This window comes from Aegilops tauschii, chromosome 6 (assembly GCF_002575655.3).
Source record: "Aegilops tauschii subsp. strangulata cultivar AL8/78 chromosome 6, Aet v6.0, whole genome shotgun sequence".
NCBI classification, from domain to species: Eukaryota; Viridiplantae; Streptophyta; class Magnoliopsida; order Poales; family Poaceae; genus Aegilops; species Aegilops tauschii.
Window position 1 is genome coordinate 40,954,197 of NC_053040.3, and position 23,802 is coordinate 40,977,998.

The 23,802-nt window shown below is 45.2% G+C and overlaps 1 pseudogene; it reads left to right on the forward strand.

The window, feature by feature from the left end:
• Positions 1–10,022: 10,022 nt before the first annotated feature.
• Positions 10,023–17,319, forward strand: LOC109752332 (uncharacterized; annotated as a pseudogene).
• The last annotated feature ends 6,483 nt before the right edge of the window (positions 17,320–23,802 follow it).

Below are 23,802 nucleotides of genomic sequence, written 5' to 3' on the forward strand. Positions count from 1 at the left end.
ACAATTCATGATCACTATACTACTGAACTCTTTCTTGAACAGAAGCCACGTGAACTTAGTTTGAGCTCTTATGTTGTTAAATGAAGCATGATTTTTAGTAAGCTGAACAATAGTTCTGATTTCCTCACTTAACAGGAAATTTTCAGTTCTGTTTGTATTGTTCCAATCATTTGTTTTTACACTACTATGTAATCAGCACGCTTATATATCAAGTGATTATAGCATCTTGATTATTTCTGTCATGACTTTCCTTTCTCAGATTACTGATCCATGGTCTTCCTGTAGATTTCAATGCTGACTGGAATCCTGTTAGGAGTTGATCAAGATAATCCGTTGTGTTGTGATGCAATCACTAATTAATTTGAGAGAGAACAGCGTGGAATCAGAAGTAACGAGATGTGACTGTTAAGTTTGAGAGATGGCAAGAGAATGTGATATGTAGTCATCTATATGCACCAATAATGCATTCACTTTTCACGCTTCTATGGTTGGTTCATATGTGGTTATCGAAGCAGGATAAGTTCTTGAGAAGGACTCTAATTGCTATGGACCACAAGATTTGAGATGTCGCTCCCTATTGTGTATTACCGTTGACATTGGACTTGCTATCCAGTAAGAGGGACATTGGGATCATTGTTCATCTAGAGAAGTCAGTGCCAAATCTACGTCAGAATATTGGGATGTTAATGATTGGAGGTGATGTTTTTCTCTTCCATGCCTAAATTGTCTTTAGTATAAGTCCATATAAAGAAAACTGCAGTGTTCCAACTATTGAAGCACAATTGTTAAATTAATTAATTTTAGCTATGTTATAGTTTGAGCTGAGGGCTTCTTACCATTTTTACTTCTACTATCATTTGTCACAGAGTTTTTAGAGCAGGGTACTTGACAAATGAGTTAGATCACTTTTCTGTCTGAGAGTCGATTTTGTTGTGCGTTAGATGGATTAACAAGTACCAAAGATTGATGCCAAGCAGAACTAAAACCTATCCATGGATTACCTTGAGTCCCGCATTCCAAACAACAACATTGGGCCGAGTGAGCGCGCGGGTGGCGCAAGAGGCAATGGGCAGCCGGTGGAGACTGAGTGGTGAGCGGCGGTGGCAAGGTCGAGCGGTTGGCACCAGCGGCGAGTAGGCAATTACCGTGACGGGCGAGCAGACGGGGCGAGTAGGTGTCACGATTGCATCACAATTGGAATAAAGTAAACAATGCATACGTGTGGCCATTGACTGATTTTGTGTGTTGTGTGCTTGTGTTAACAGCCAGCCAAATCAATCAGCCAAGGGCCATTATGTACGTGAGTGTGTTAGCAGTGGGTATATCTGAAGATTATTTCTCAACTCGGCATGTGGGTAGAGACTAAAAAGACAATGTCATGGTAGCATGGCAGACCTGGCAAGTGCCACGAACATCATGATATTCTTCCTTTTCTTAATTCCTTGATTTGAAAAACAATTCGCTCTGCGTGTGTAGGAACATAACAGTCGGGCAAACGACACTTTGGCATCTTGATCGATCAAGGGAAATAATTTCTTTACTTTAGAAAATATGGGTTCGGATTGGTCTGTTGAGTTATGGCTGGCTGATCGGAATACTTTTTCTGTTTAAAAAATGTAGCAAATAGCATTTCATTAGAGATTGGTCTGTTGAGTTATGGCTGGCTGATCGAAATAATTTTCCTATTTAAAAATGTAGCAAATAGCATTTCATTAAAGATGGCTTTGCAGCAAATTGCATGAGCGAGCGGTTCTTTTCTTTTTTCCATCAAGTCATATAATTTTTTGTTTAGAGTAGAAGGTTAAATTCATTGGAAGGTTACTTCAAGAGTCAATAATGGACACACCGGTGTATCAGTTCCATGCCTGACAATGGACATTATATTTTTGTTTCGTGGTCATGGACGGCATTCAACTTCATGTTACAACGTGACAATGGCTCAGGAGACATCGGATGTGTCTTCTTGGCTCGAAGGGGTCACGAGTGATGGACGCTTCGGCCCCCTTGATGGCGGTGCCGGGTCGACACGAATACGGATGGAAGGGATTAGAGCGGATAGAGGGGTGGTTGGTAGAAGACTCCTCCTGGATGATTCGTGGGGAAGTGCGACGTGAAGAAGTGAGGGTGCCATGGCAAATGTGAGGTACGTAACATCATTTTAAAGGTAGAGGGCTCAAGCGAGAATTGTCCCGCTATGACGGGAAACCGAGCACGAAAGGGAGGGTCCGACAGAAAATGGAAGGGTTCTGTGTTAGGACCACATGTTGGAGATAACATGGTGGATAGTCCGGACACCCCCTCCCCCCACACACACATATGGGCTGGATTTGGGGGAGCGCGGATTGTACAGACGGTTGAATTTTGAGGAGCCAGCTGGGCACAAGTTTATCCGAACACACACGAACATATGAGGAGTAAATGATTTTCGACCTTAGGACGGATTTAATCATTTATTCGATTTATTTATATGCATTCTAGCCTGTGGCAACGTACGGGCATTGTACTAGTAGTTGGAAGGACAATGATAAGATTGTGTGCGCGCGTGCACACATACATGGCAATTTTAGCGTAATTGTGTCCTCTAGTACATGGAATTTTTTGCAATGATTTTGATGGAAATATATAAACTGTTTTTTTTGTTTTTTCAAGACGCATGTCAAATTGTAAAACATTTTTTAATGACTACATGCTAAATTATTTCTTTCAGCTAATACCATGATTGTAATCAAACCTAGCCAATACAAGTTTGCCTTTGATAATGGGGTAGTACATTTGCCATGATATGTCTTGTCCTGATACAAGTAAAAAAAATTTATCCCCATTTAGCATGATCTATGGAGGTAATTTGCCATGATTTTTGGACCATGGCAATTTTTTTTTCAACCATAGCAAAATTTTCAATTCACAAAATTGCCATGTTTTTTGAGAACTATATACCTAAATTTGCCATGCATCCGTAGAAAATTCCTAAAATTTGACATCTTTTTTTTGAAGTACACAATTCCTAACTTTGCTATGTGCCCATTACAAATTCCCGTAACTTGCTATGTATTTTTAGAGAGCGGACTTCATAAATTTGGCATCGCAGTTCTAATATTTAGACCATAGCAAATTTATTAATTTGAGCATGGTAGTTTTTTTGGAAATTTTATTATTTAGAACATGGCAATTTCATTAATTACACCATGGCAATTTTATTGTAGGTAGCATGGTAATTTATTATTTATTCACACATGACAATTTTTCTCGTCTTTATACCATGGAAAATTATTTTAACATACAATGGAAAATTCTTTCTTTATATGCTATCAAATTTATTGAGATGACAAATTTTTGCCTTCCTCACAAGATAAACCTTTTTTTGCAACATAGAATTTGACATGTGTGCACTACATTGTTTTTATAAATTTGCAATGTTTTCTAGAGAACAGCAACTATCTAATTTTTCATGAGAATTTTTTTTCAACATTGTTTTGTTGTTTTTATGTTTATATATGATTATCTATCCAAATATGCGGCGATTTTATGCTCTATAACATGGAAGATTAGTAGTTTGCATTTTTTATTTTTAATACTGTCTATTTTTTACCTACAGCATGGCAAATCTGTTGTTTACATTTTTTTTTTCTGCACAAGCAAATGATGACTGGGCCAGCAGGCCGACCAAAGGGCATATATGCAGCCGGGTTTGCAGGGGTTTATCATCGAACAAAAACATACATGTAAATGCGATTGCTATGCCTCACTTGTAGCGAGACTAGCATCCGCCTCACTGAAGCTTTTCCTACACAGCGTGAGCGAAAGGGTCGGGCCAATAACGTGTACTCATTTCGTTCCTTCGTCGTCGTTCGCTCATGCATTTGTTCTGTTTCTTTTCTTTTTGTTTCGATTTTCTGATTTTTTTCTCCGATTTTCTTTGGTTTTCTTTTTTGTTGTTGTTATATTTCAATTTTTATATTTTTTATTCCATTTTTCTTGGATTTCACTTTCTTCTTTCATTGTTTTTATTGTGTTTTCTTTTCTATCTCATTTTCCTACTTTTGTTTCAGTCTTTTTTGTTTTCGGTTTTACATGTTTCTTTAATTCTTTGTCGTTTTCACTCTTTTTCTTTCTTTTTGCACTTGTTTCTTTGATTTCTTTGTTTTTATTTTTTATTTTTGGTTTTTATTGTTTTCTAATTTTTCATTGTTTATTTTGTTTTCATTCTAAAATTTTGTATATGTTAAGATCATTTTCTAATATGTGTTTGAAATTTTTGATTATAAGTTTAACATTTTTTAATACATGGTTAACATTTTTTCTATTCATATTTTAATCTTTTTTAAATGTGTGATTAACATTTTGCAAATACAAGATTAAAATATTCGAATACCTGGTCAACAATTTTTATATACACAATTTAACATTTATAAATGCTTGATTACCATTTAGAAATACAAGATTAATATTTTTTAATACATGGTCAAGTAGATTTCTATGCACATTTAACATTTTTAAAATTCTTAATTAAAAATTTTAAATGCTTATTGAATATTTTTTAAATGTTTGATTAATATTTTCTAAATACATCGTCAACTTTATTCACACACACTATATTTTTCGTATACCTGTTTTTATATACATGTGAAACATGTTCTGCATACACATTTTACCATTTTTCAAATGCTTGGTTAATTTTTTTAATAAATGGTCGACATTTTTTTTCAAATTTTTAATATTTTTAAAATACATGGTCAATTATTTTTCATATGCACCTTTTAAGATTTTTAAATGCTTGATTTAAGTTTTGAAATACAAGTTTGACATTTTATGAATGCATGATCAACATTTTTTCTATACACATTAATGTTTTTTTTCAAATGCTTGATTAACAATTTTCTAATACTTGTTTAATATGTTTTCAAATGTTTGATTAACATTTTTTAAAATACATGATCTACTCTTTCCACACATTGTATATTCTTTATGTATATATTTTGTATAAATTAGTATCATTTTCTTTATACAATTTAACATTTGTCAAATTGTCAGTTAACAAAATTTTGGAATATTTCATCTAAAGTGTTTCTTGCAATATATTTCTGAATATTTGTAGGTATAAACGAGACTAACATATGACTCGGGGCGAGCGAGGTGGGCCCAGCCACACGCGCGGGAGGCCACAGCCGGTTTTCTGTTTTTTTTTACGTTTTCTGTTTTCGTTTATTTATTTATTTTTGCACTATTTTAATACTTTAGGATATTCTAAATATATATACTACAAAAATTGCTCTACAAAAACATTTGAAAAATGTTGAACAAATATATAAAAACATGTTAATCAAGCATTTAGAAAAGTTCAAACAGATATTTGAAAACTGTTGAAAAAGTATTTAAAAATATTGAAAAAGTATTTAAAGAATGCTAATTAAGCATTCAAAAAATGTTGAACAAGTATTGAAAAAATGTTAATCAAGCATTCGAAAAGTGTTGAATGTGTATTAAAAAATTGTTGATCATGCATTAAAAAAAAATATTTTTTAAATTACGTTTGTAAAAATGTTAATCAAGATTATTTAAATTGAACAATTATTTGGGAAATGTTAGACAAGGATTTGACAATTATTAAATGTGTATAGAAAAAATGTTGACCATGTACTAAATTTTATTTTAAAAAATTTGATCATGTACATAGTAATGTTAATCAAACATTTGGAAAAAAAATTGAACAATATTTTGAATAAGGTTAATCTAGTGTTTTAAAAAATTGAAATGCGTATATTTTTTTTTGACATGTATTCCAAAAAGTTAAATCTTTTTATTGGAAAATTATTGATCAAACATTTGAAAAGAGTTAAAACTGTGTATAGGAAAAATGTTGACCAAGTATTTAAAAAAATTTATTCTTGTATTTGAAAAATGGTAATCAAGCATTTAAAAATGTTAAAAATGTGTATTAGAGAAAAATGTTGTCCATGTATTAAAAAAGTTAAATTTATTTAGAAAAGTGTTAAATGTGTATTCGTAAAATGTTGTTGACATATACAAAAATGTAGACAAAAGAGAACAAAATTTTTTAAAAAAGAAGAAACAAAATAAAATAAAAAAGAAGGAACAAATGCAAAACAAATGAAAACTGATGAACACCAGGAAAGAAATTAATAAAAATGCAAGAAAGAAAGAAAAGCAAAAAAAGCTAATGATAATGAGAAAATAAACAAATAAAAACAATATAACCGGGAAAGAAAGAAAACCGATGAAAAAGCATGGAAAATAGAAAAGCCTGGGAAAACCCAGTGAAAAAACAGCTCGTTTCGCCTAAATTATGCCGCACCGAATTAGCTAATCACAAAACAATTGGCGAGCCGAGTGGCTACCAGCACGCGTGGTCAGCCGGGAGACCAGGGATTGATCCCTCGGCGCCCCCCATTTCTTCCTGGTTTTAAAGTTTGTGCGGGCCCGATACTATTCTCGCTCGACGAGAGATAACCTTCAGTCTTGCTTAAGCTTAATGTGAGACATAGCTCTCGTGGAGAACATGCTAGGTCTACTATAAGCGAGAAATAAGTTTGGTTTTCAATATGTGAGCTTTACCTTCAAATACCTTTCCAAATTGTGCCAAAACCAGTAGTGGGATTATAGTTTCCGTATGGGCACCGCTAGGCGCCGGCGCACCGGCCGAAAACTTCGGCCGGTCCAGCCCTAGCCGCCTGATGCGAGCCACGCATCAGTTGGATCTGGAGCAAAAAAAAATCGCCCCAGCTTCTTCTTCCTCGGGCTCGATCCCCTCGCTCGGGCTGCGCGGCGCCGCGCCTTCTATCCCTTCCGGTAGCCGTTCTTGTTGCCGGTCCACACCCTCGCCGACCATCCCCGTTGATGGTCCCCACCCTCGCCGCCGCTTCCGACCCTCGCCGCTCGTCCTCATCGTCGCCGCGACGCATGAAACAACTACATCTGCGGTTGCAGGTTGCAGCGGCGACGCTTGTAGCTCTCCCCGGTTGTAGCTCCGCCGCCGCGGCTCACCGTTGATGCTCATCGCTGCACGAATTTGCGTCGACTATGGCTACCAGGCCATCAACTGTGATTGCAGCTCCGGTGGCAACGCACGTCGGTTGAAGCTTTTCGCACGTACGATTGAAGCTTTCTCTACAATGGATGCAACTTTTCTGATTATGCAGTGTATGGTTGTAGCTTTCTCTTTCAAGGGTTGTAGCTTTTTTCATCTACGGTCGAAACTTTTCTATCAACGGTTGCAGCTATTTTTCTTTGTAGCAGTCTTAGTTAATGCTTTCTCTATCGTTTCGGTTGAAACTTTTTTCATCAAGGGTTGTAGCATTTTATGTCAACGGTTGTAGCATTCCGCCATGGCAATGACTGCTTGCAGCTTTTCATATATCTGGTTGAAGCTTTTTTCATCTCGTTTGAAGCTTTTTGGTTAACGGTTGTAGCATAAGCGCGTGCAGCAGGTTCTGCAATGCCTCCGCCACCGTCCAGTCGAGGGTCACCGGAGTTGCAAGGCACCGGAGATGCAGGGTTCTGCAGGAGGAAGCGGAGGTGATTCTTCGGGGGCTTGCTTTGGCCGCTCGCTGAAGGTAGGGGATGAGAAAGGGGATGAATGAGTGGACGAGAAGAGTCTGTACGGGATGCCGGTTCCAGCAAAAAAAACTCAGCGGTTGTAGCAAAAATTGATGCCGGTTCCAGCAACCACGGTGGTTGGTTCCAGCATGGGTGGGCGTTGGTTCCAGCACGCGGCGTCAACGGCCATGGCGGAGCTCGCCAGAGCTGCGGCTGCAACCAGATGCGTGGTGGCTCCCCCATCGCACATCGCCTCGCCTCTGTCGCACATCACCGAGGTCGCCGCGGCTCGCCGTTGTCATGAAGCAAAAAGAAAAGATGGGATCGAGAGACGGAGAAAGCAGAGACACCGGCGTGAGAGGATAAGGCTAGCGGGACACGGGCGTGGGCCAGCCAGCCCACGTGGGCCGTGGTCGTGGCACCCCCTGCATAAAAGGATCCAGCACGATCCGATTTCACGCGCCCCGGCTCGCACACGACCGGCCGAATCGCTCGGCCGGCGTACCGTAGGGAAACGTTTCCCTTTCCGTATACAATACGATCGTACATGCCAATACGATTTGAATGCTTTTGGTGGTCTATGTGTGCGCTCGATCAGCTTGATTAAATACCTAGCTACACCTACACCACGGGAAAAAAAACCCTAGCTACACGAGCGATCGTCGCAACGACTCGCGGGTGGTTCTGTCCGGCCACCGATCGACCATGCTGACATCGCTACCGAACGACGTCGTCTCCGAGATACTCTCCTGGACGCCGGTGAAATCGGCGTGCCGGTTCCTGTGCGTGTCCAGGGAGTGGCGTGCGCTCATCTTCGACGAGTGAAGTTTGATTTAAACCTTGACGTTATAGAGCTCGTCTAAAATAAACCTCCACCATTAAATCCCTGAAGTCTATACCCTGTCTTTTGCAATCCCGGTCGCTTTAAACCTTGAAGCTGTATCCAAACAGGAAATTTCAACATGACACCGGGAAAGGCCGGGATGGATGAGGTAGGCAAGACATTTTGTGTGGAGCCCACTTGGCAGTGAGAGAAAGAAATAGCACAGTGACACAACACAGACATCTAAGTACGTTCGGGCAGCTGGTAACCAGCTGTACGAAGAGGTTGTCTTGTTGAATTAACATATACGTATACTGTATAAGACCATATATTATCCACAAAGTACACACAAGCACACAAAAAAGGCAGTGTGTTTGCTCCCCGCCCCGGTGACGACCATGGCACGACGCTTTCTGTAGAGATGGAAGCCGGCGGCGTCCATGTCCACGGTGTTCCTGCCTGTTCAGCGCACGCACAAAGGCATCGTCGGGAGAAGACGATGCAGCGATGTGGCCACTTCGCGCGCTCACGGATGGGGGAGCTGACGTCCATGCACCGGTGACCGGTGAAGGCAGGTTGTGACGACACGACGCGGTTGCAGGTAGACGCGCGACAGCTCGAGACGGCCGAGCTCGCCGGGCGGGATCCTGCCGGAAAATCATGCGGTGTATTGTAGCCTGCACATGGAGAAGACGACTGTCATGGTGCTGCATAGGTGGTTGGCGTCCAACGTCATGAATGGCAGACGTCTTCACGCGAGCGGTGAGCATGGTCGCACGGCGGCGCCGACGACGTCGAGTCTGGTGCCTCTGGCGACCATGTGCGGCGCCGTTAGCTCCTTCTTTTCAACCTCAAGCACGACGTTTCCCTGTTCAAAGATGGCAGAGCGCGAGAGCAAGAGCTCGGACCCTTGCTCGTCCCTCGTCTCATGCTCCCATTGCACCTTGCCTCTACCAACAACCAGCTCAATGCACCACATCTCTGGAACCCTCTGCCGCAGCATGAACCAGCCAGGCTAAGGTCAGCGCACCACCATGCGGTTCCTGACGACACGACCTGCTGTCTTGCACTTGGATTCGAGATGGCAACGGCGGCGACGCTCGAGCGAGCGAACGGCCTGGGTCACCATCCGCATTTACACACATCCATCGATCCATGCAAATGAAAAACAATTCATGCATGCGTGTCCTCAAACTCAATTTAGTCAGCAAACCAGGCCTTTCCCTGCCACGTCACCAAATCCTCCCTTTGAAAGGCATCAAGGTTAAAAACATCGGGATTAGAAAAAACAGGGTACAACCTTTCGGGATTTTGAGGTGAGGGTTTGTTTTGGACAAGCTCTACAAAGTCAAGTTTAAATTAGACTTCACTCATCTCCGACCCCGCGTTCGTCGCGGCGCACAAGGCCCGAACTGAGCCGCAGCTCCTCATCGTCGCCAATTCCTTCCATGGCGTAGCCAGCGGAGAGCTCCGCGACCTGCGGCTGCTGGAGACGGACGGCAGCGTCGCGAGGGTGATCAAGGGCTTGGGCGACCTCTGGACCATCACCTCCGGCCCTGGCGGCCCCGTCTGCGCCACCCGCGACGGCCGCGTCCTGAACGTGATCGATCTGGCCACCGGGAAAGTGCTCATGACCTCCACGGAGATGGGCGACGGCGGAGCGTTCTACACTTCCTTTGGTATCGGCTACGCCGCCCCGTCGGGCAAGCTCAAGGTGGTCCGCCGCATGAGCAATAGAAGATGGAGGATTGGACGCCGATGTAGTCATCCTGAATATATTTTCTACGATGTTCTCACGTCGGAATTACCTCAGAAAAGAAAAGAAAAGATAGGTTCTCACGTTGGAAGACGGCGCCAGAAGATGGAGGATTGGAGGCGGATGCAGTCACCCCCAATTGCAGACCATGTCGGCTATCGCCAGAACTCTGTGGTCACGATAGATGGTGTGATATACTTCCTTTACACGTTGGATGGTGTGATGTGCATCCTTAACGGGTTGGTGCCGGTACCCCAGGTGGAGGAGGACCATGTCATCTGCCTCGACCTCGAGAGCGAGCAATGGAAGAGGTCCATCAAAGCCCCAGTGAGGCTACTAAAGCACAACTCGGAGACCCGCATGGTCGAGCTCAATGGCACCCTTTGCATGGTTCACTCGGAGGGAAGTGGGACCATACTTGCCTGCACGACCGTATGGCTTCTGTCTGATTTGGCCGAGGGCACCTGGGTCGAGGCGTATGTGATCCCGATGGCTCAAACCATTGATCTAGTGATCCCTTTCAGGGTGATACATCACGTGTTGGAAATATGAGCAAATTACTACGAGATTTAATCCGAATAAATAGGAAATAGATCATGACAGCAATAATAGAGATTAAACTAATCATGCGAACTAGCATAGTAGATGAACAGATTACATCTAGGGCACATACTAGAAGCATGAATTCTACCACGATCTCGAACAGGAAGGATAGAATCACATACGATGTAGCGGGAGCAGCACCGCCGGCGTTGACGTTATCGCCCATGTCGTCGAGGATGAGGTTGCCGAGGTCGGGGAAGAAGTCGTCGTTCGCGAAGTCGTCGCTGCCAGTAGTCGCGCGAGTGCGCTCCCCAAAAACCTGACCGCCCCTCTCCCGTACAGGATCACGAGAGGCGGGGTTCCGGTGGCCTGCTGTCCCTTCTCCCGGTGCATGCCGGAAGGAGGGATGGAGAAGACTTGCTTGGCGGCGCAATGATCTGGAACGGTGGTGAGAAACCATACGAAGCGGCGGCTGCGGTAGACGTCTGCCTGACTATATAGTGCGGGCCGGGTAGGTCGTGGGAGTAAACCCCACGCCCGAGTCGCCACGATCCAAAAGAATAGACAACGTGCATAGCTCTGTCCTCGGCTCGGCTCAATCCCGCAACCCGCGGCGCGTCGTGACGAGGCGAGGCGAGTGAGGAGAGGAGCGCGCGTGTAGGTCTCCTCTTCTCATGCTCATACAAGTGGTAGAAGAGCTCACTTTATAAAGAGGTGTAGCTCTCTCTCAACTTATGAGGTGGGACCATAGTTTTAAATAGCGCGCTAAGCATCTTAGCGGCGGACCTTTTCCAAATGCTATAGCGTGCTATAGCGGAGCTATAGCGCGCTATTTAAAATGTTTGCTCATTTGTTTGGACCAAAGTCTCTTAGCGTAAGACCTTTTGTAAACGCTATAGCGTGCTATAGCGGAGCTATAGCGGGCTATTTAAAACAGTGGGTGAGACTAAACTTTAGCCTCACTCACTCCACTCACATGTGTGCATGAATGAGCCAAGAGAATTTCAGAATTTTAGTTGGGCTTTGGGCCAAAAGCCCACTAGCAAATTCCAACAATCCTCCACAAAGTCTCATTGGCACATTTCAACATTTGGTTCCAAAACATTGTTTATATACCGGTGCTTAGTGAAGACTATGAAGTTGAACTTCCACTTAGATTTTTATGCTACACTAGATCACAACTTGAATAGTGGACTATGCCTTGAACTACAAGTTTTCTGCGAGACTAGTTTCACACAAATTCTTGACCGATACTGGGCTGCCGCAAGCTTCCCCGCGGGTGGAGCGTATACGTCATACTCCAGGGCCTTTCATGAATTTATTAGAGAACACCCAATTCTCACAGACTACGACGTTAACAGTCGAATTCATATAGGTGTGTTCCTCAGGAGATGCTCTGCAGGACAACATCTCTGCTTACTCAAATAAGCCACTTGGAACACATTAAGATAAATATCAACCTGCCATGCAGATCAGGAGAGTATTGCATCTTCACGGAGTGGGACAATTAAAATAGGAATACTCTCCTTTCAGCTGACCAACAGCTTGTCTCCCACTTCTACTTCACGGGATCTCCGATCACATAGAGTGGGTTACCACTATGGACAACTCATGCGGTGGGTCTCAAGCCCATCTCCATCGATGCATTATCTATCACGTTACGTGATAGACCCTTTGTGAAGGGATCTGTCAAGTTTTTCGACGTTTGGATATAATCCAACGTAATAACTCCGGAGTTCCTCACTTTTCTGACAGATTTTAGTCTCCTCTTCACATGCTTTGAGGACTTCATATTGTCCTTAGAACTGTTTATCTTGACGATCACAGTTTGATTATCACAATTCATCAGGATAGGGGGTATTGGTTTTTCAACCATAGGTAAGTCCATCAAGAGCTCACGAAGCCACTCTGTTTCAACAGTGGCAGTGTCTAATGCTGTGAGTTCTGCTTTCATAGTTGACCTCGTTAAGATGGTCTGCTTGCAAGACTTCCAGGAAACAGCGCCACCACCAAGTGTAAAAACATAACCACTTGTGGCCTTAATCTCATCAGCATCAGATATCCAGTTTGAGTCACTATAACCCTCTAGTACCCTTGGATACCCGGTGTAGTGAATCCCATAGCTCGCAGTGCCTTTCAAGTAGCGCATAACTCTCTCAAGCGCATGCCAATGATCATCTCCCGGTTTTGACACAAACCGACTCAGCTTGCTCACAGCAAAAGAGATGTCAGGCCTCGTGGCACTCGCCAAATACATAAGCGAGCCAATAATCTGAGAATATCTCAGTTGATCTCTAGCAATCCGTCGATTCTTTCGAAGCAACACACTAGCATCATATGGAGTTGGAGAAGGCGTGCAGTCGCTATACCCAAAACGACTCAAGATCTTTTCCACATAGTGAGACTGAAGCAGTGTGATCCCACCATTCTCATCTCTCAACAGCTTGATGTTTAAGATAACATCAGCTACTCCTAGATCCTTCATCTCAAAACAGCGAGATAAGAAATCCTTAACCTCCTTGATCAAATCAAGTTTGGTTCCAAAGATTAGTATGTCGTCGACATACAAACAAAGAATAACTCCTTCGCCCCCACCATGGCGATAGTACACACACTTGTCACCATCGTTTACTACAAAGCCGACAGCAGTTAATGTTTTTTCGAACTTCTCATGCCACTCCTTAGGAGCTTGTTTAAGGCCATATAAAGACTTTAATAACTTGCACACCTTTCCTTCCTGACCAGGTACAACAAAACCATCTAGCTGATCCATGTAAATTTCCTCCTTCAACTCTTCATTGAGGAAAGCCGTCTTAACGTCCATTTGATGAACAAGAAGACCATGTGAGGCAGCCAGTGATAGTAGCACCCGAATTGTGGTCAGTCTAGCCACGGGTGAGTAAGTATCAAAGAAGTCTTCACCTTCTTTCTGGGTATAACCCTTAGCCACAAGCCGTGCCTTGTACTTTTCAATCGTACCATCAGGTCTAAGCTTCTTCTTGAACACCCACTTACATCCAACAGGTTTGCACCCATAAGGACGGTCAGTGATCTCCCAGGTTCCGTTAGCTAAGATGGAATCCATCTCGCTACGAACAGCTTCCTTTCAGTAGTCAGCATCAGGAGATGCATATGCTTCTGAAATAGTCCTGGGTGTGTCATACACAAGGTACACAATGAAATCATCACCAAAGGACTTTGCAGTCCTCTGTCTCTTACTCCTTACAGGAGTTTCATTGTCACCCTCAACAGGATTCTCAACGTGTTCCATCGCAATGGTGGGTTCAGGAATTACAGTGAGTTCCTCACTAGATGGAGTAGGTATCTCCTGATTTGATGAACTCGACATATCCTTCATAGGAAATATGTCCTCAAAGAAAGTTGCATCATTCGACTCCATAATCGTACCAACATGCATGTCGGATACCTCAGATTTTATTATCAAAATCTATAGCCAATGCTATGAAAAGCATAGCCCAGAAGAACACAATCCACGGTTTTCGGTCCAAGCTTGCGCTTCTTGGGAATTGGTATATTGACTTTCGCCAAACAACCCCAAGTATGTAGGTAAGAGAGGTTCAATCTTTTCCTTTTCCATTCCTCAAAAGGAGTCATGGTCTTATGCTTTGTGGGAACTCGGTTTAGGATATGACACACAGTCATTAGCGCCTCCCCCCACCATTCCTTGGAAAGACCCGATGTGTCTAACATGGTGTTAACCATATCAGTTAGAGTTCGGTTCTTTCTTTCGACTACCCCATTTGACTGAGGTGAGTAGGGAGGCGTCCTCTCATGGATTATACCATGTTCCGCACAAAACAAATCAAATTCATTGGAAAAATACTCTCCACCACGATCGAACCTAAGCCGTTTAATTTTTCGATCAAGTTGGTTCTCTGCCTCAGCTTTATAGTTTTTGAAGAAAGTTAAAGCCTCATCTTTGATTTCAGAAGATACACATAACAATATCTAGTGGAGTCATCAATCAACGTCATGAAGTATCTCTTTCCACCTTTTGTCAACACGCCATTCATCTCACAAAGATCAGAATGTATAAGCTCTAGTGGCGCCAAGTCTCTTGCCTCAGCAGTCTTATGGGACTTGCGAGGTTGCTTAGCTTGCACACATACTTGGCACTTGGAGCCTTTGACAGTAGAGATTTTTGGAATTAAATTCATATTGGCTAGCCGCGTCATGCAACCAAAGTTAATATGACAAAGTCGTGAATGCCAAATATCAGACTCATTATTTTTTCAAACATTATTAATAACTTTAGTGCAAATATCTGACAAGGATAGGCGGAACAAGCCTCCGCACTCATAGCCTTTTCCAACAAATTGTCCACACTTAGAAATTACAACTTTATTGGATTCCAAAACCAACTTAAAACCATCTCGACATAAACGGGAACCGCTAACGAGATTTTTATTGATGGACGGCACATGATGAACGTTCTTCAGACGCACGGTCTTCCCCGAAGTAAACTTCAGATCGACCGTACCAACACCTCGAACGATGGCATGTGACCCGTTCCCCATCAGCACGGGAGAAGTCCCTGTGACCTGGTAAGAGGAAAACATGGAGGCATCAGCACAAACATGTACATTGGCACCGGTGTCAATTAACCAATCAGGAGATTGAAATACTGAAAGGATGGTAGGAAGAATACCGTACCCAGAATCCTTCATATCAGTATCACCGATGACAACATTAGCGGACTTGCCGCTCTTCTCATGTTCGCGCTCCTCAAAGCGGTTAGGACACTTCGGAGCCCAGTGATTAGGATCACCGCAGACATGGCAAAGTCCCTTCCCCTTCTTATGAGAATTCTTCTTGAAGTTGGTAGAATGTGACGGCTTGTTCTTTGTATCAAACTTGCCTTTGCCCTGAGTTTTGTTCTTGTTATTTTTGAACTTGTTGGGCGGGAAGTTCTTCTGTACCATGTGGGCACTAGAAGCTCCCTCAGCAACTCGAGCACGTGTGTCCTTTGCTCTCGCCTTCTCTTCAACATCAAGAGTACCAATGAGATCCGCAACGGAAAACTCCTGTCTCTTGTGTTTCAGGGAAGTAGCAAAATTGTTCCACGAAGGTGGAAGCTTGGCAATGATGCCTCTGGCAACAAATTTGTCCGGCAACACACACTTAAAGTACTCAAGTTCTTTTGCGAGCGACTGTATCTCATGAGCCTGCTGTACAACAGAGCGCTCATCAGTCATCTTGTAGTCATAGAATTGCTCCATGACGTACAACTCGCTGCCGGCGTCCGAGGCACCAAACTTGGCCTCGAGCGCAGCCCACATGTCCTTGCCGTTGTCAAACGACATATATGAATCCATAATGGAGTCATCAAGAACACTCAGAAGAGCGCCTTTAAAGAGAGTATCGATCTTCTCAAAAGCTTCCAGTTGTGCTGGATTAAGATCGCCCTCAGGCTTCCCCTTGGTGGCGTCATAGCAGCCCATGGTCTGAAACCAGTAGACTGCTCTCGTGCGCCACCTCTTATATTGCGCCCCCTTAAAGGCAGGCGGCTTCAGATGCGCAGCAAAACCACTCGGAGTAAATTACCTATGATCAGGTTTTTGGATTGTTGGAAAATATGAGCAAATTACTACGAGATTTAATCCGAATAAATAGGAAATAGATCATGACAGCATAGTAGATGAACAGATCACATACTAGAAAACATGAATTCTACCACGATCTCGAACAGGAAGGATAGAATCACATACGGTGCAGCGGGAGCAGCACCGCCGGCGTTGACGTTGTCGCCCATGTCGTCGAGGATGAGGTTGCCGAGGTCGGGGAAGAAGTCGTCGTTCGCGAAGTCGTCGCTGCCAGCAGTCGCGCGAGTGCGCTCCCCAAAAACCTGATCGCCCCTCTCCCGTACAGGATCACGAGAGGCGGGGTTCCGGAGGCCTGCTGTCTTGCTTGGCGGCGCAATGATCTGGAACGGTGGTGAGAAACCATACGAAGCTCTGTCCTCGGCTCGGCTCAATCCCGCAACCCGCGGCGCGTCGTGGCGTGGCGAGGCGAGGCATGGCGAGCGAGGAGGAGCACGCGTGTAGGTCTCCTCTTCTCATGCTCATACAAGTGGTAGAAGAGCTCACCTTATAAAAAGGTGCAGCTCTCTCTCAACTTATGAGTTGGGACTAAACTTTAGCCTCACTCACTCCACTCACATGTGTGCATGAATGGGCCAAAAGAATTTCAGAATTTTAGTTGGGCTTTGGGCCAAAAGCCCACTAGCAAATTCCAACATCATGGTGCAAAGCTAATGTGCTATTGCTTAGTTAATGACAAAGCAAGTCCGATGCTACAAGTCTATGATTCGCTCAATGAGACATGCACACACCTCGCGAATCTTTCGGGTAACCATATGGGTGATGTTAGTTTTTGTGACTTGCACTTGGAGTGTTCTGTCTATTGGGCGGTGAAACTGTGTGCGGCATCCTCTTCTAAGGGCTTTGACTCCGATGAAAACGCATCAGGGAACTCACACATCAGGGCTTCACAAGCTCAGAACACTGCTAGATGTGGCCGTGGAGGGTCTGATATGCATGGCGAGGCCACCTCCCCGTACAAGCATGGCGGTAGGGGACACGCGTCTAGGGAACATGGATGTGATCCTACGGAGGGGGCATGAAAAGAACTCTTCCCCGACCAAAATGAGTGGAGATCAATGTTGACCGTAAACGCAAACAATAGAAATCCATGGATATTGCCGCCGGCGTGGGTTCTGAATTTCTGATATGCCATCGAATCAGCTTGCTTGGACCCTGACGGCAAATAACAATGCCTCCCAAGCAGTGATGCAAGATGAGGAGGAGAATAACATTGACTCCAACAAGATGCAAAGAACTATCCGAGATTGATCGCCGGATCCGGCGACGATGGATCTGGCACAGACGCAATGAGGTCAGACTCGACAGTGAGAGAGCTTCGCTGCTTACTGAAGATGTAGCACCCCTCCTTCATATTCCTTTCTACAACAAAGATATTGGTTCGAATTTCATGTGGTGGTTGGGTTACTTGACTTTTTTGTCCTTCTCGAAAAAAAAACCTTTTTTTCTTAGAAATGGAGGAGGACCTTCGGCCTCTGTATCTGGACGATGCATGCAACCACTTTATTAATTATTCACACAAGACCTTATAAAGTCATATAAAAGTAAGACTAAAGCCACCATCTAGGCAACATCTGGGCCTAATACCAAACAGACCTCGCAGCCAAACCCAACATCTAAGACCCGAGGTCCCAACCAGGACGCCTGCCGGGTATGGGGCACCCACCAGTCCGGTGCACTCCTCAACCAGGACGCCTGCCGGGTATGAGGCCACCGCAGCCACCAGCCACCAATCCATCTTTAGTGCTGTATTGCTGCATGTACCTTGCCCGGTCTAGCTACCGTCGACGCCACCACGACGCCAGACAACGCCACCATCCTGCGCTCGTCCATCATCACCCGCCCACCGGCGAGACTCCGCTGCTCCATGCCACTGAGACCCGCCGTTGTCGACGTGTCAGATACAACGCCGCTCCTCCTCTTGTCCCGTCCAGCCAACACTTGCTCCAAAACGATGCCCCCAGGAGGGAGAACGACATCGAAACGTCGCCATCCTCCGATCCGGTAGACCCAGATCTAGGGTTTCCCCCGGAACCTTCCGATCAGGTTGACATGACCTACAACGACGATGCCTCGAGAAGGGAACGACGTCTGAGACGCCACCATCGTCCGCCATGACCGCAGTCGGGCGCGATTTTCACCGAAAGCCACGTCGTCCCAATTTCGCGGTTGGCTGGAACCGAGCGGAGTCTCGCCACCAAGACGAACGCTGCCGTCCGTAAACCGACGGAGATCCGACATCTCCTCACCGGTCGCTCCACGCACCGCGGGTCGGCGGAAGGCCACCTTGCGGCGGATCCGATCGGGGCGTTGGATCCGCAGTCGTCGCCGCCACCATCTCCGCGCGGATCAGGCACCTCGTCGGATGGGGCACTGCGACCGCCGCCGTCCATCTCAGGGCCGCCGCTCCGCCAGCTTATGGCGCTTCGGCCACCGCCGCACGGCAAGGGATCGCCGCCCCAGTCGCTGCCTTCGGATCCCACGAGAAGGGCCGCCCCTGCCGCCTCAGATGAGATCTCGCCGCATCCACCCGCCCAGGTGCCTTCGGCGTCGGGCCCGCCGCCACCGCGGCCCTCGCCAGCGGCAGTGGCGGCAGAGGGAGGCGCGAGAGGAGGCCTGCGGCGCTAGGGTTCGGGGCCCCCTGGCGTCACCTAGAGGGAGGCGACGTGAGGGAAAAAAACTTGAGTTCTTTTGTTGTTAGTTGTGTCGGCCTCAATGAAGGTTTGGCGCTTTTCTGATTGCAGCCGGTCTCAGTGTCTTTGAAAGGCTTTAACTCACATTCCATTGATGTGGTTATCCCCCAACCAGATGATGTTCCTTTTGGTGTGTAACCTTTTTTTATGGCAAACCTTGTTGTCTATTTTACCTAGATACTTTTGGAAATTGCCATATCAGGTGTATCAACATATCAGATACTCGGACACTCGGATGCATTCAGGTACTACTCGAAACATATCAACCGACTCTTTCGCGATCGCGCGTTGCAACGATCGATCTACTGGGCGCTGTTAAAAGGGCAGGGGCCCCACCAAGTGTGCGCGCACCATCAAAACACTGCCCCGTGATTTCAGGTGATGGGGCCAGCCGTGCTCTTCCATATTCCCCCCCCCCCCCCCCCCCAATTCAACAGTGGGCCCGGGGCGTTTAGTTCCTGTTCCTTTTTTTGACAACTGCGTTTAGTATCCTCTGTTCGCTAGACTAAGGAAGGAAAGTTTAGTTCCTGTCCGAAACCGATCGTTCCAGCGCGCGCGCGGAATAGCATCTTCCGTTACCTAGATACTTTTGGAAATTGCCATATCAGGTGTATCAACATATCAGATACTCGGACACTCGGATGCATTCAGGTACTACTCGAAACATATCAACCAATTTTCTATTGTTCATACAAATAAATTTATTAATTAAGATACTTTGGGGATATCCGTGTGCTCCGTGGACACAAGGAAACCTATATATCCAAACCCACGAGTCCACGACAACCCCCTCCTTTTTCTCGCCTCATTATTTCTCATCCCGGCCCAAACGTGGCTGATCCTACTCTTCGGCAGCTTCAAATTGAAGTTCAACTGGTCAAGAGAATCAGGATTATATTTATGGTGCATTTTCCATGTGTTCTATCACCTTGTCAGTGTTCTTAAATTGTCATATTTTCATATAATCACCATTTTCTATATAACTTTAGTATTTATTATACATATACAAATGTATCATCGTATGTGCGCTTTTGAAGAATTGACGTATCGTGGTGTCTGTATCCGTATCGCCGTATCCGTGCAACTTAGCTTGCCATGAAGAATTGATCGCGGTGTCACCAACAAGGAGTTCTCACTTTTGTTTGATAAATGTGAGGTGATGAACGTCATCACTACAATGTTAGAATACTATGCAATCTCTATATCTCTTCAAGAACTTAAGCAATAACCGAAACGGTCCTCCAGTTCAGCAAGGTTTTAGTTTACCAGCTTCTATTTTAGTAATCTCCTTCTGCAGCAACTGACAGTTTTACTCACTACTAGAATCTGTATAATTGCCGAGTGCCCAAAAAACGTGGTAAAACCAGTTAAAACTCCACAAGCTTTGCGAAGTTTTGCTCTTGGTAAAGTGTACTCGACATAAATCACCATCCACAATATACATAACAATAACACGTTCTCAACAACACAAGCACAAGTTCTCAAGCTTTTAAAGCACACAAGCAAAAGTAGAAGCATAGGAAGGCCACAAGCATGAAGTTCGTTAACTCGGAGTCTCTATGGTTTTGGAGTTCAGAGTGGGACCATCACGAGGCATCATTGGGTTTGCTTGCCCAACTCTAGGTGCAGCTACTGGCACATTGTCTTTTAAAGGCCTTAAGAGCATCTCAAGCCGAGGCCCCCAAATCCTCCCCATATGTTCGGGTACACTGCGGACACGTTTAGATAGAAAAACACCTCTCCTACTGGACCCCCCAAACCCAGCCCATTTGCCCATATGATGGAGGAAATGGGGATCTGGACGTGTTTGGACAATCCGCCACGTTGGACCCGCCCACCCGGACCACTTTATCTCTCTTTTTCCCTCTCTTTCCTCCCTTTTATGGGACCCTGGACCATCCTCACGAATGATATGCATGTGTACGGAAAATTTAGGGATAAGTTGAGGGACACTGTTGTGTGCCAAGACGTCCGGACATATGTGCACCAGGGGGTTGTCAATTAGCCCAGTCTACTTGGAGATGCTCTAACTCACGTTTTATTGATGTGGCTCCCAATTTGATGATGTTGCTTGACGTGTGACCTTTGTTTATGCTCTACCATGAGTTCTAGGATCTTCTATTTGGTGTGCATGAGATGGTAAACTGAAGACGGCAATACATGCTCTATTCATCCTTGTTGGGCACAATAAAAAAACATCAAGACTCACCTACCTACAAGCCTCCACAGCGTTTTGTGCCACTCAACCGTCGGATCAATCTAACGTAAGATCTTGATCAACTCGGTTGTCCATGTGCTCCTGGCACCATCTCGTGGGTTGCTGCTCCGCAGAACGAACTCATGTTTCTATCCGCAATCAAGTCGTCGAAGGCCTGGGTCTTCGCGTTCGCGCGCTGACACATCACGCTGTGCAACTCATATGTTCTTTCCTCCGTGATACACCGATGGTCCTTCCTCTGGGACGCGATGCGACTCCACCATCGGCGAGCTTCTATTGATGTCCACCTCAGCATTGGTGTCGTCCGTGCGGACGCTCATAAACTATGAATGCATGTACGCACACACTATTCTTATAAGTACCATAGGCGAATTCATACTCGAGGAGAACGTCCGCTCCCACTGAAAGAACATTGTCAGAAAGACTGAACCCTGGTGGGCTGGTTCCACCACAAAGAACTTAACCACTTGAGCTAGACTTGGTTCACTATATACCATGTCTTGTTGAAATATTTACATCTATATGACACTACTAGGAAAAGGGCTATAGATGGAATGGCCACTAATGGCGCACTAGCAGTGGCGCACCACGGGCTGGTGCGTCATTAGTGTGAAAGACACTAATGGCGCAACAGGCACACGGTGCGCCATTAGTAACAATTATTTTATTTTATTTTTCCAAATATACTAATGGCGCACTAGGGCACAGTGCGTCATTACTAGTTCTAACTAGTAATGGCGCACCAGCCTCATAATGCGCCACTACTATATTTTTTTTATTTTTTATTTTTTGCAAAACTACTAATGGCGCACCAGGGGTCAGTGCGCCATTACTAGTTTAATCTAATAATGGCGCACTGTTCCCTGATGCGCCATTAGTGTTTTTTTTTGCAAAACTACTAATGGCGCACCACCAGCAGGTGCACCATTAGTAACCAGGGTTACTAATGGCGCATTTGTTGGTGGTGCGCCATTAGTAACCTGGGACGAGCTAGATATTTTGGACAGCCACACTACCCACTCACTTTCCCCACTTCATTCTCTTCACCTCCTCCTCCAAGCTTGTCTCGGCTGCCTCCTCCTCCTCACCTCATTTGCACCATAAATTCATCCAAATTAAGTGGTTAAATTACCTTTTTTTGATAGGTAAGTAAGGGGAAGCTATCTTTATGTTGTTCTCCCTCCAACAACATGCACATGCACTTTTTATGGCCTAGCTAGATCTATGTATGTTTGTGGTGTTGCATATATGTTTGTATTTGCAGGTACCGGTATTTGAAATGCGATAGTTGCCAATATTTTGCCGGAATGTTGATTCATTTCCGTTTCGGCGAGAATTTTGGCACTATGCATTCTTTTTGGTCCTATTTTTAGGGAAAGTCATGCCAAATTTTTTCTTGGTTCTAAAATATCGTTTTGCTCTACCCCGCAGGCGACCATGGTCCGCACGATGACTGAAGGCATCGTGAATAGGTTTTTGAGCTCCGCGAAGGCCGAGATGCTTGAAAAGAACGAGACGGAGATAAGATGTCCGTGTCGAAGATGCAAGCTGAAGAGCTTATTGCGGACCCGGATTCCGGGCAGGTGCGGGACCACCTGCTCTTGCGTGGTTTCATGGATGGCTATCGGTGGCAAGGTGATGAAGCTGACTATGAAGTCGTCCATGGGGGCTGGGCAAGAAATGAGGAAGGGCAGCAAAACAACCACCGCGGCTCGGGCGGGCGAGAAGACGAAGAATCTCCAGGACATGATCATGACGGTGATGCTGTACACAGTCATCATGTAAAAGATGCCGGACATGATGATGAGGAAGATGCCGGAGCAGACGAAGGGCATGATCATGAAGATGAAGATGCTGGCGGAGCAGACGACGATGGACCATCGATGGGCTGGGTGCAGGACCCTCATATTCAAGAGCTGCTTCTCAAGCAGACGGATAACGCAAGAGCTGCCGCCCGAGAGAAAGCCAAGCTGGATCAACTGGAGATAGACGCGGTTACTCCATTGTATGAAGGATGCAGGCCCGAGGATACCCGCCTGAAAGTAACGCTCATGGCTCTGGAGATGAAGGTAAAACACAAAATGACCGACGCATGCTTCGACGAGAACATGTCATTCTGGCACGAACGTCTTCCCAAGGGGAACAAGTGCCCGACCAGTTTCGAGGAGGCGAAGAAAATCGTGTGTCCTCTGGATTTACCGCACGTGAAATACCATGTGTGCATGAACAATTGCATCATTTATCGGGACGAGCACGCGGAGTCTACCATATGTCCGGTGTGCGGCGTCACTCGATACAAGAAGAGGAAGAAAGCTCCTCGAAAAGTGGTGTGGTACTTTCCGATCACTCCTCGTCTGCAGCGGTATTTCGCGGACCCTAAGGTAGCAAAGCTCCTGCGTGGGCACGCGGATAGGGAGGAGAAGAAGCGAGAAGATGACGGAAATGATCCGGAGATAAATAAAAAAGACAAGATGCTGAGTCACCCTAAGGATGGGAGCCAGTGGCAAGCGTTGAACTTCGAACACCGAGAATTTGGGAAGGATCCAAGGAACATCGTGCTGGGCGCGAGCACCGATGATGGAGTCAATCCGTTT